Here is a 12439-nt window from a genome sequence, read left to right on the forward strand (position 1 = left end):
TATAATTTTCTCTTATTTATTACAAACATTTATGTAAATTTACACAATGAATTAGTAGTTACTTGGATTACATTATGCAGTAATAAACGAAATACTAGGTTAATACATAATAGTAACCTAGTATTTCTTTTATGAAATAATTTAAATGACTAAGGTCAAGTTATCTGGAATGTCAATTTATCCGAGGGTACTGCGTTTTTTAAATGAATCAAATATGACGTTTGCCAGTTCTACAATCAAGCCAATGATTTACAGAGGTTTCTGCACAGAAATCGGAAGGGGGTTTTCCATTTAGGTAGATGTTCATAATTACGTTTAACGCTTCTTGTTTAAGACCAGTAAGTAATGCGGGATTTTTTCTGTAAGTTCATTGCTGAAAAGCCCCTTTCAAACACTGCAGCACTCCCAGACAGAGAAAACATCATTTCTAATAACAAGAATTGAAAATGTATCACGAAAATTAACGGGAAAATGGCCGTCCGCGCGGACGTCGGATTCGAGAAATTCGTTGTCCGCGGGAAATTTTTGACCTCCGAGGACGGGCGGACGGGCTGTTTTTCGAGCCCTGCTTAGACAACAAAATCCTTTATTTACCTTCTCGAAGTTTCGTGGTTCTAGTGTATGTACAACTTATAAAAGAAAATTATTTAAAATATCGAGTGCGCATTAAAATTATTTCGCTTGTCATTCGTCGTTTCGTTTGTTTTGTATCGAAAAGCTAATATATATTTCTGATATATATTTTACTTTGCTAACATTAAATGTTATTAAAGCAATTATTAATTTAACAATTTGAGAGAAGGATTGCGAACCAATTATTGGGAAGGTAATACTTTGCATGATGTTCTACAAAGAAAAATTTTAACAAAATACTTTTTTTAGTTCGATTTTATTTTATTTCAAAATTCAAACTATTTCTTTTCAATTTTTACCAAATTGCTTCGATATTTTTTCATTAATCATAAACATAATGTTACAATAGTTTTTAATTTTTGAACTAACCTGTTTTTAAGTTATTTTATATTCTATTTATAGTTTGCAGCAAATTATTATTTGCCTTTGAAAAGTATACCTCATTCTTATAATAATGTAACGATTCCTTTTTTTTTATATTTGCATAGCTAGATGCAGATAATAGACGCTGCACTTAAATTAGACATTTAAATTTAATATTAATTTGAAACATATAAAAATTAAGTCTGCGGACATTTCATCTAACTTCCATGCAACTCTTTCTCTAATTCTAATTACCCTAAATTTAAACATGTCGCATTGATGAGCAATTCTTTTCTGTAAAGTATTTCCGAAGCAATTAGATTTCAAAATCAGCTCTTCTTAATTTCACATTTTCCAGTATCCACTTAAAAATTTTGTAGTATTTACATCATGTTGAAAGGTTCTATAATATTTGTATGAAGCTAAATTTTTTTCTGTTCGACTCTCGTGAAAAATGGAATACAATTTCACCTAAACAAACTATTATGCCCTTTGACTTAATGAGACATATTTTTTCGCAAAAAGAAGCAAAAAATATCAAGTTTTTCTTTCTAAATAGATATAAAGTATTTAAACTTTCCTCACTCTCTTTTTTTTTCTATAAATTTCGAATTTCTTACTGTTAGTTTACAAATTATAACTGTCAAAATTTTTTGTTAAATATGTTTGACCATTTCATCATTATATCATTTTTATTCATTATTTTTGCAATATCTATAAAAATGTGTAGTTTAGTATTTAGTTGATTGTTTAATTTAAATTAAAAGGTGGTACACAGATTTCTTTGCCTCACAAACGCTTATACTTTTTGCGTGATGACTACTTTAATAAAAAATTGGCTAAATAAAAGTTGAAATATAAATTCATTGGTCAATAAGAATTTTGAATAAAATAACGATATGATTAAGAGGTATCAAGTCAAAAATGTCAAAGAATGAGGTTTTTTTAATTGTTTTTTTTTAATTTAACTAAACAATTAAAAAAAAGAGTTTTTTTAATTGTTTAGTTAACTTTTGTTAAAAAAAAACTCTTGAGCTAAGAAATGTTGGGAACCTATGCTTTAGACTTTAGATGCATCTGAGAATGGGATACCTGCAAGTGACGCAGTATGGGTATCTCGATCCTGATTGGTTGTTGAAACGTGATATTTGTTTACGTTAGCAACTATTCTTTTCATTCTATTTCAAGTAACCCAAGCCCGTCAAGTATTAATTATTTTAAGTGACACATTCTAAATTCTTTCACGAAGATTCTTTCTCAAAAATTTCGATTCTTGCGTTAGATATTTATTTATACAAAGACTTAATGCAAAAACAGACATGAAGCCATGTGGAATATAAACAAATTAATTATGCATCGAAGTTGGCAGGCATACAAAACAAAAATATATCACGGTTACTATAAAATAGATAAACAAATAATAAATCTAAGTTAAGTAAAAGAAGTAGACGAGAAAGAATTATATTTCAACTAATTCGATGTGCTATATGGTTCTGTATTTAATTAACTTATCGTTGATTAACGTTCTAACTTAAGTAGAGAAACTTAGCTCAACTTTAATACGACCACTCTGCTGTAAAGATTAGCTGGCTCTAACGTCATAGGTCACGTGAGTAGATATGAGAGATCTTCTTCTTAAAGTGAAAGTACCCAATTCACTAGAAGGATGGCGAAATTTCTGAGCATTTTTTTTCAACAAAAAAGGGTTTGCGATGGCATCCTTTTTGGCTTTGATGTATGAATTAAACATATTTTGTTTATATATAATCACATAGCTTTGTCTAAAGAGCGGAAAAAACGTTCAAATTTGTTGTAAAGTATAATTATTATTCATAATGAAGATTTTCTTATATCACATGTATGAGAAACGGAATAACAATTAATTGGAAAAAAAAAGGCATTTGAATAACAATTTCGTCATTAACGGCTTTTGCATGAGAAAATACCGCCAGATGCCGTCTTGAATTCAAAAGAACTAGAATCATTTTGTTAATTACATCTTGCTCTCATATTCTTTAATCAAAGCATATTTTCTTTAATAATCTACATTGTTTGAGCTCTTATTTATTTTTAATTATTTTATTTTTGTAATTCATCAAATGATATGCTGCTTTCTTTTTCCTTGTAATACGTTTTAACTAACTCGTTTTCATGCGTGTGTCAAATTCGTGTTAGATTTCAATCAAAATTTCAATCATTATACGACTGGCTTAAGAAATCGCATTTTCGCTGGAGCTTTGAGCCTGATGAGAAAACAAATTTCAGTCATTTATTCACCACTATAAGCAGAGTTTGTAAAGACATTTCAAAAAGGAATTAACCTTACTCTCAATTCTATTCATTTTCTGCTTAACTAGAGAACTCATATTTTACTTCATTTCATAACCGTTGTTGAACAGCCGACCCAATTTCGGGTTTACGACTACTAAAGTTCAACTCCGTAGCCTTGTAATTTTATATTCGTTCCAAAAGACAAGGGAACTCCTGGATCAAGTATCGGGAGAAATTTGCTTCCTGAAAAATGACTTCTTGATGAAACTAACCAGCATTTGCGTTACATGGCTAGGAAAACTGCGAAAATCTTCCACAGTTAGTCTGACGACAGGGGGACTCTAACCTATGATCCGTCTACCACTAAGGATATTTTACGTCAGCACTGTGGTCAGTGCAAGCCAGGTACGGAATTCGAATAGAACCGTAATCGATGGTATTCGAACCCGGTCCACTTCATTGTTACCTAAGTTTCAAGCGTTACCTAACCACTACCAGCCGAAGCAGAACTTACATCGCAATTTTACAACCACATAGAATTTTCTATCAATCGAAATTTCCACAACTTTCCAACTATCTAGAGTGTGCTAATTTAAACTGCCGCTAAGTATCTCATGCTTATACCCTTTAGAACAGTGGTTTCCAACTGGCGGCCCGGGGGCCGCATCTGGCCCGCGAAGCCTTTTTTTGTGGCCCTCGAACTAAAAAATATTAATTGTCATTTTTTGTGGACAATTTTCGTAAAAAATCTATATGTGTTTAAAATACTTTTCTCATTAATAAAAACTTCATTTTTTCGTTTCTGCAAAATTTATCATACCAACGGTGAAAAAAAAATTATTTCTCAGGTTTTGCATCAAGAAAATATTTATTCAAATGCAAAAATAATCGTGTATGTTGTTCTTTTTTATTTCATTGTTTTGTATTTTGCGAATATAATTTAGCATGTGTGTATCAAAAATTTTCTCGAAGAAATTCTCTGATTTAACTTTTTGAAACCACTCATTTTGGACAAAAATATTTACACACACATTTGTAAATTTTAAATGTAACTATCAAGCAGACAAACCTCAATTTTGTCAATGAACATTTTGTGTGCTACTGTGTAAGTTTTAATACCAACCTTTTTAAAGTTTTATATCTTAACAATTAGATATCTTTTGCCCATTGATTGTTTAATACATGAGTGCACATTAAATTTATTGTAGCCCGAATTTTTTTAATATGCAATTAAATATTTTCAAAAATCTACTTCCTATTTTAATTTGCAATTCAATACTTCTATTTTGTACAACTTGGTAAAAATCTGACAGTAATATTTAATGTTCCTTCAAACATAAAAAGAGTATTACATAAAATTTTGATAAAGTTGGGGCCCGCCATTTGATTTGTGTTTTTAATTGTGGCCCCCGGCCTCATGTAAGTTGGAAATTCCTGCTTTAGAATATCCTAAATAGTGCAAGAAAAAACTATCACCAAACGAAATTTCGACATTACGAAAGTAACAGAGCAAAATTTAAGAAAAAAGAAAAAGAGAATAATTTAAAAAAATGAAGAAAAAAAAAAACGTCAAGAAGCGTATTTTTTGAAAAGTCTTTAAGTTTTATTTGAGTTTATATGCTGATGATTCAAATTCCGGTGATGCTGTCATTGTATTCTTAACTTGAAAAAGCTGCATTTCCTATTAGTTTACCCTAAATATTCTCTCATTTCAATTGTCAAGAATTGTTGAATTAATATTGAGCTGTTAAGAGATACGATGACAAAGAGTTGTTTTAAACTCTATTCGTCCTACCTGTGAATAATATAAGAATGCTATCAACAAAAAACTGATAAAATATCGCAGTACTTAGCAGGTCAAGATGTCTTTAATGGTTTTTAAAGTACGCCAACGTAAAGAGAAAGTTAAAAATACTTGCCAACTATTTACACAAAGCATTCCTCTGAACGCCAACAAGCTTCTGAGGATAAATATTAAAAAAATCCGTACTTTTTAAAAAATGTTTTTCAATTGATCGAAACATTTATAGGTGTTGTTGTTGAAAAGTCTTAAGGAGTTTGAATTTCCAGATTTGTTATCTAGAAATCGTGCTCTTGAGTCTTTTTTATCGACTGCAAAAAAACTAAAGTGCATAATTTTTTTAAAGTAATTTGATTGAAACCCTTTTATTATTTTAATTATGAGGCGTAGTTTTTAATTATCCAAGCAGTTTGATTTTGTTTGTGTATAGATTTGGCGAAATGAATTAATATTTTAGCTTATTATCGATTATAACATAAGATTTCCAATCTGGAAAATTCAGCAAATAGTCTTTTAAAATTTTCTTCCTTCAGTGCTTCAGGTCTGCGCTTTTAAATTTTAATAGATCTTAATGACCGTTGTTTGTGTAATTTAAGGTTAGCGTCTTAGCTTGGCAATGATTATTCACGTTCCATCGTTAATGCTAGAGGGAAAAATAAGATGAAGCGATACTAAACGATCTACTAAAATGTTGATAGTAATATTTGCTTGCAAAATAATGCGATTTTATAACTTCAAGAAAATGATTGTTGTCTCTTGTACCATATAACCTACTCTTTGTTTTTGAAATTAAAACCTGCTACTTTCAAAAGATTCACCTTCGAGTAAAGCATTTCTTGAAGTCCCAAAACTCGAATCCATCCTTCGTAATGACCAAAATCCAAAATCCATCATACTTTCATCTGATAAAATTAAAGAAGACTTGGCGCATGCGCAAAAGCTTTGAAAGTCTTCGGATATGAAAATGTATAGTAACTACAATTCTGTTCCAATAAAATTTTTTTAATGTTATTCTTTAAAAATCTAATACTAATTGTGACAATGCGTATAACTGCAAAAGAATTAAAATTAGAAAAAAATAAGTAATTAAAAGAAGCTACGGAACTAGTATACACATTTCGAGAAACAAACTCAGCCAAATTGTGATTTTTAAAATTTTTAACCTACATTTTTTGTTATGAATACTGTTAAAAGCTAAGTTAAAACTTTAAGCTTAGCTTCTTTATATAAACAATTAAGAGCTATCTATTATAAAAAGCAAATATATTGTTTCTAAAGAAAAGCTTCCTTGTAAGTGACAGAAAACAAAAGGAAGCTCACCTTGTGAGCGGTAGAAAGAAACAAAAACCTAACTAAGTCAATTCTTAACTAGAATTTTATAAAAGATTAAAAATAATCCAAACGATATGATAATAGACATAAAATATTCTAAATAATAATTATGCTTAAAATGTTGCAAGCGATAGTTTCCTGATACAATACTCTGCGAAAACCATGTAAATTGAACTGAAAACAAACTAACAAGTAATGATATTTTCAATGTTTTATAATGATTTAAATTATATATTTTCTGCATTTAATCTCTATATAAAATCGTTGAAAGTATACGAAACGGTAAGTAATAAAGTTTTTATGTGTTGTAGATTGACAACCCTTTTAAGTCACTGCTAAAAGCTTGTCAATTTCAAAAAAAGTTTTTCTTTTTATGGTGCTCTATTAGTACTTTGATATAGTGTTTTCAGTTCACGCGGCGAAACAATATGCAATTATGATGTCAGGAAGTTATGACAGATTTCTTTATTGGTATTTCCAACAATTCCCAATGTAAATAAACCAATTTCTCGTCAGCTTGAAGAATACTGTGTGATTAAAAGTTGAAAGGTTTTCGACTTCAAGTCTCTATTATGTCACTGTTTCTTTTAACAATACAACGTTCCTTTTATTGTAATAGTTAGGTGAGGTTTTAAACATGTATGTGGGTTTATGGATCCATTAATTGTTACGTATCGATTAATATTTCAATAGTATTTCAAAATTACACACTTAACACATAAAGTAATACTTTATTGCACAAAGTTATATTTTAGTGAAAATAGAAATATTGTGCCAAAATAAATATTGCGCCTCAAAGAATATTTTTAAAATCATTAGTTTTACGAAACTTTCTGTTTAAAGTGATTATTGTTGTTTCATTTCAAAATTTTAAATTTCTTTCAGTATGACAGAACAACAATTATAAAACACTACTTAGAAACTTATTACTTTTGTTGTTTTACTATAACCTGCTAAATTAAAAAAAGTTTACAGCCTTAACAATAGTAATAGATTCTTACTTTAACAATAGTGAGTTTTCATCCTTCGGTAAACTTTTTGAGGAATAAAACCACAGCGCAGGTGAAATGCGTATCTAGATCTGCAAATTCTGCCAAAGACCCGACTTAATTGAAGTATTAAAACAATGCAACAAGTGTTTTTTACTGAAACAACAGAGACCTGCCTTAATGTAATCGAACCATGTGATGGAACAATAGTTATGACTCTCCACTTAGAAACTTACTGCCATTTTATTATTAGTTGCAACATTTGATATTTGAATTAAAAAAAGTATTATTTAAGTCAAGCAATTATTTTTAGATTCAACATATGAGATTTTGACTTATTAAACGTATTAGAACGATCTAGTTGAGCCATAATTATTATGAAACATTTATACATAGAATTTTATTACTTTCGCTGTTTTATTAATAGCTGTTACATGTGATATTCAGCATTATAAATTCCAAACATTTTCATATTTCTTATGGTTTTTTAAAATGCTCTACTTACCTAAATTTTTATCAGATTTTCCTGTTTCTTTCATTAAAACGTTTATTATGAAGAGCCTATATCTATTCGATATATTTTTGCCGATAGATATTTTTTTTAAAAATTGTTCTAAGAGAAAAAAAGTTGCGTGTCTTATCGTAATTTTGATAGTTTTTATTGCATGCTTCCTTGTGTTTTTTAAATGTTACTGTCAGGAAAGCAATTATTAAAAGATTGTCGCAATTTTTATGATAGCCATTATTTTCCTTTTTTAAAATTATTTTGAGAAGAATTTCAAACGTGTAGAGACGTTTAGAATACTAATTGGTTTATTAAAGCTTAAGAACGCTTTTTAAATTTTCGCTGTATGTAACTTAGGCTGTGTTATTTTTCTTAATGTAAGTTTTATTTAATGCTAGTTGATATGCAAGATACAATTTATAGGCTATTGCATCTATAATACTAATAAGAAATATATAATATGTACTAATCAGGAAAATATTGGGACACAATTACAAAATTTATTCTGAAATTTCAGAATTCAAACTAAAAGAACAGAGAGAAACAAAAAAAAAACAAAACAATTTGCTCAAAAATTTAAAAAAAAAAATTATATTCAAGAACTGTTTTAAGCAAAGATGACACTCAAGATCGGCAGCGGATATGATTAAGTCTGTAAGTTTCTGACTAACTCCTGAATCAAGTATTGGGAGAAATGTGCCTTCGTGGAGGACATTTTGATGCAAATAACCCACATTTGCGTCACATGGAGAGGAAAACCACGAAAACCTTCCATGGTTAGCCTGACGGTAAGGGGACTCTAATCCATGCTCCGTCTAACACAGATGATGTTTTGCATCAGCACTGTGGTCGGTGCGTAATTCAAACCGACCAGCCATCGCCGGCATCGAACCCGGGTCATCTCATTCAGAGGCGAGTACTCTTTCCCCTGAGCCACCACGGCTCATGTTGTTGTAGTTTATTTACGTCTCACTAGAATTGCATAATGGGCTACTGGCAACGGTTTGAGAAAAATCCCTGAGAATGATCCGAAGACAGGTCATTACAATTTTAATCCTCTGCTGAGGAGACGTAATATTCGAATCTTCTTTTCTTATTTTTTTTCTAGAGCCAACAGAAAACGCGTGATCGACGGAACCTCTTGACTGTTTATTTTTCGATATAAAAAATAGCCTCAATGTCGGTAGCAAGAAAAAAGGCTTCAATTGTTTTATTGTGCACTAGTTCTGTTTGTATATGTCCGAGGAAGAAAACAGTAGTGCTTACCCACATCACGAGGAAAGAGGTTTTGATTTCGAACAAGTTTAAGGACAATGTTTCTGGCTATAAGATATGGATTTATTGTTAGCTTTATCACGTCACAAAAAGAAGGAAAAAAATCCGCGTTGTCTACCTCTTTTCACTCGTTCCCGGCATTGATGTTAGCATGTTTCACAATTCCTGATCGAGTCACAATGATTGAAATGCTGACATATTGGACTACTTCAGAAAGATCCCAGTTAGTGATACTAGGTAGCCTCAAAGAATACAATTTAAGCGTTTAATTGATGCAAAAGTTTTGAAACAATCGCTAAATTTTTCACGTCATTCCTCCTTTCTTTTTCACCGCCATTTATTTTATTCGATCCAGAGATTGTTTTATTTAATTTCCATCGATAAACAGATCATATAAATTATGGATTCGAGTCTATGAATATCTCCTGATCCTTATAACTTCGAATCTAAGTCTCAGTAAATTAAAGGGAGTGATTCAAGTAAAATCAAATCACTTTCTCGAAAAGTGCGAGAAAATAAACGTATGCGTTCCGTTGAGAAGAGAACCAAGTAACTTATCCTCCATTACTCCAAATACAATCGAACTCAATTTCATAATTCATCTATGGATATCTACTGTCGAAGCTGTTGTAGAATAGGAAACGCCAGTTTCCTCCAAGGTTGCTCAGGTCAAAATAAGCGACTGTACTTCCTTGGCCATCTCGAGCTATTCCGGTTCCTATGAATAAAATATGAAATAATATATTTTTTCTGTTTCAAGATTTGTTCTGAAAATAGAGGAATTAACCTTCTACACCGTTTTTGTTGCACGCTTTCGCGTTTGTCAGGGTGGAAAAGGTGGAATCCTGATTCGATTTTTCCCGATTCTGTCAGGCACTTAAATCTTTACTGGAGCTTTGTGTCTGATTCAGAACAAATTTAAATGGTCTTCCAATCTCTATAAAACAGAATTAATTGTAAATGAAAATTTGAAACACTTCCCGACTAGCTAGAATACTCAAATGTCCACTGGAGCTCAGTGTCTGAGGTCAATTTGTTTTCTAAATGATCGCTTGAAATTTTGACCACTTTTCTTCGAAATTTTGACATATTTATTCAAAATGAAAGAAATTAGAGTTAAAAAAAATTCACAAAAAAAAACCACCTGATTAATACTTAATGAAACTTGTTTGCCGACATCTGACGGCCCTTTTGTTCCCAACATCATTTATTACATCATACAGTGTCACAGAAATAAATATTATCTTTTCTTTCCTTTTTTTAAACGAATAATTAAAAAAAATAAAATTTTTTAAAAATCACAAAACAAATTATATTGTTTATTTTGCTAACTAAAAAAATGATTAACAGCTTAATAATTAGACTATTACCATAAACATTAAAAAAGAAAAAGAAGAAAGAAAAAAAAATTTAAATATAAAAATGCGATTCTTCGATCCAGTTACATTCATTTGTAAAAAAAAACGCCGAGAGGTTAGGTTAATCTAATTATGTAGATAGTGCAAGAAGAAATGTTTGTCAGAATTCGATTTCATAAAATAAACTGAAGATTGTTGTAAAAATGGTTAAAATTTAGGGCACGCTTATTCCCGCTCTGTAATTAACTTTTCGCATCTTATATTTACTTATGAAGAAATTCGGCTAAAAAGTCTGACTGCTTTTTGTTGCAAATCATAATAAGAGATATTAATTTGAAACATTAGTTTTTAATGCTGAGTGTTATAATAAGAGTAGTAATAAAACTGGTTTCATTAAAAAGAAATTTTTATTTTCCATTTCCTACTATTTATTATTAATTGTAACTCTGATTTTTATTGATATGCCTCTAGTATTTCTCAATATCTTGTCTTCTCCCTAATAGTTTAAATTATGGTAATAAAAGTACCTGATTTTTTTTTTGTAAAAAAAATATCTTATATTTGTCAATACGGAGTTACGTTTGTTAAAGTAAAAACCTATAAAAATAAAGGCATTCATTTTTGTGACCTAGATTTTTCGTTAAAGGGCAGTCGGAGTTTCCACCCCTGACTACCTTAGAAAAAAAAGATTTGATGTACGTTTTTTTCCAGAAACTACTAAATCGATTTGCAAGCTCTTTTTATTTCTATTTTGTTTCTCTTCATACGGCCATGCGACATTTTAACTCGTTTTTTTTCAATAATTTTTAGCTGTTAAGTCTTAAGTCAGCACAGTTTAAAAAGTAATAAAAGTACTCGCTTATGATTACAGTTTTTTTTCTTCTTTTTGTTCGTAAACATATACTGTTTTTTATCAATATAGAATTGAGTTTTTCAAAATAAAATGTAGGAAATAGAGGCATTAATCTCCGTGACCAAGTTTTCTCGCTTAAAAGGAAAGTCATATCTTCCATCGCAGCTTTTGTAAAAAGAGTAGGTAAAAAGTATTCTCAGAAACTACTAAATTGGTTTTTGAAAAAATCTTGTATAAATAAATCTGCAACTCTCCGCGAATATTTTAACTGGAGGTTTTTCAGGTGTTTTTAAAATTTGCTTATTGAAATTCAAAATTGTTGACTTTAAAAAAATTAAAAACACAAATTTGGAAAAAACCCGCTTTGGGAAAAACAGTATAACACAAATTAAAAAATCGTTTTTGAAAATTAGCGACGTATGTTGTTGTTTTGGTTATTTATTCATTCTTCTTAACCCTTTTACTCCTGTGTTAGATATATTTCTTGCAAAACTTAAAATTGATTACCTTGAATATGCGATTGTTTAGCGTCGTATAATCGCATCTGGATGTTGTGCACTATAATTTATATTCACCCCAAACTAATCGCAATCTATACATACTAATGCTACTCCCATAGCAATTCATGTTAATAGTTCCTAATTTTTTTTCCCTGGAGTAATTAGAGCTGCAAACTGCTCTGTATTCGACAAAATATTTTAAAAACGGTAGATAGCTACAAATTAAAATTTGCAGATATTTGATTAAATTTGCTAACTTTTTAAAAAGCTCAACTTAGCTGTAACAAAATGGCAGATCACGTAAACCGTTGAATTATTTAGAAATTGCAATGAGTAAAATGAGTAATAAATTGAATTTACTGAACTAAGAATCATAGATTAAAAGACCACCACTCGAAAATACTTATCCGCTGTCCGGAGCAAGATAACATCTCTGTCTTTAATCTCTGAACCATGTATGCTGGTTTATGTAAATGAGTTATTAAACTGTAATACCATTAGAATAATACATTCGAAATATATACACATTACGACATAAAATATATTTGTGACTTTTTAG

This window comes from Parasteatoda tepidariorum, chromosome 4 (genome assembly GCF_043381705.1).
Source record: "Parasteatoda tepidariorum isolate YZ-2023 chromosome 4, CAS_Ptep_4.0, whole genome shotgun sequence".
In the NCBI taxonomy this organism is placed as follows: Eukaryota; Metazoa; Arthropoda; class Arachnida; order Araneae; family Theridiidae; genus Parasteatoda; species Parasteatoda tepidariorum.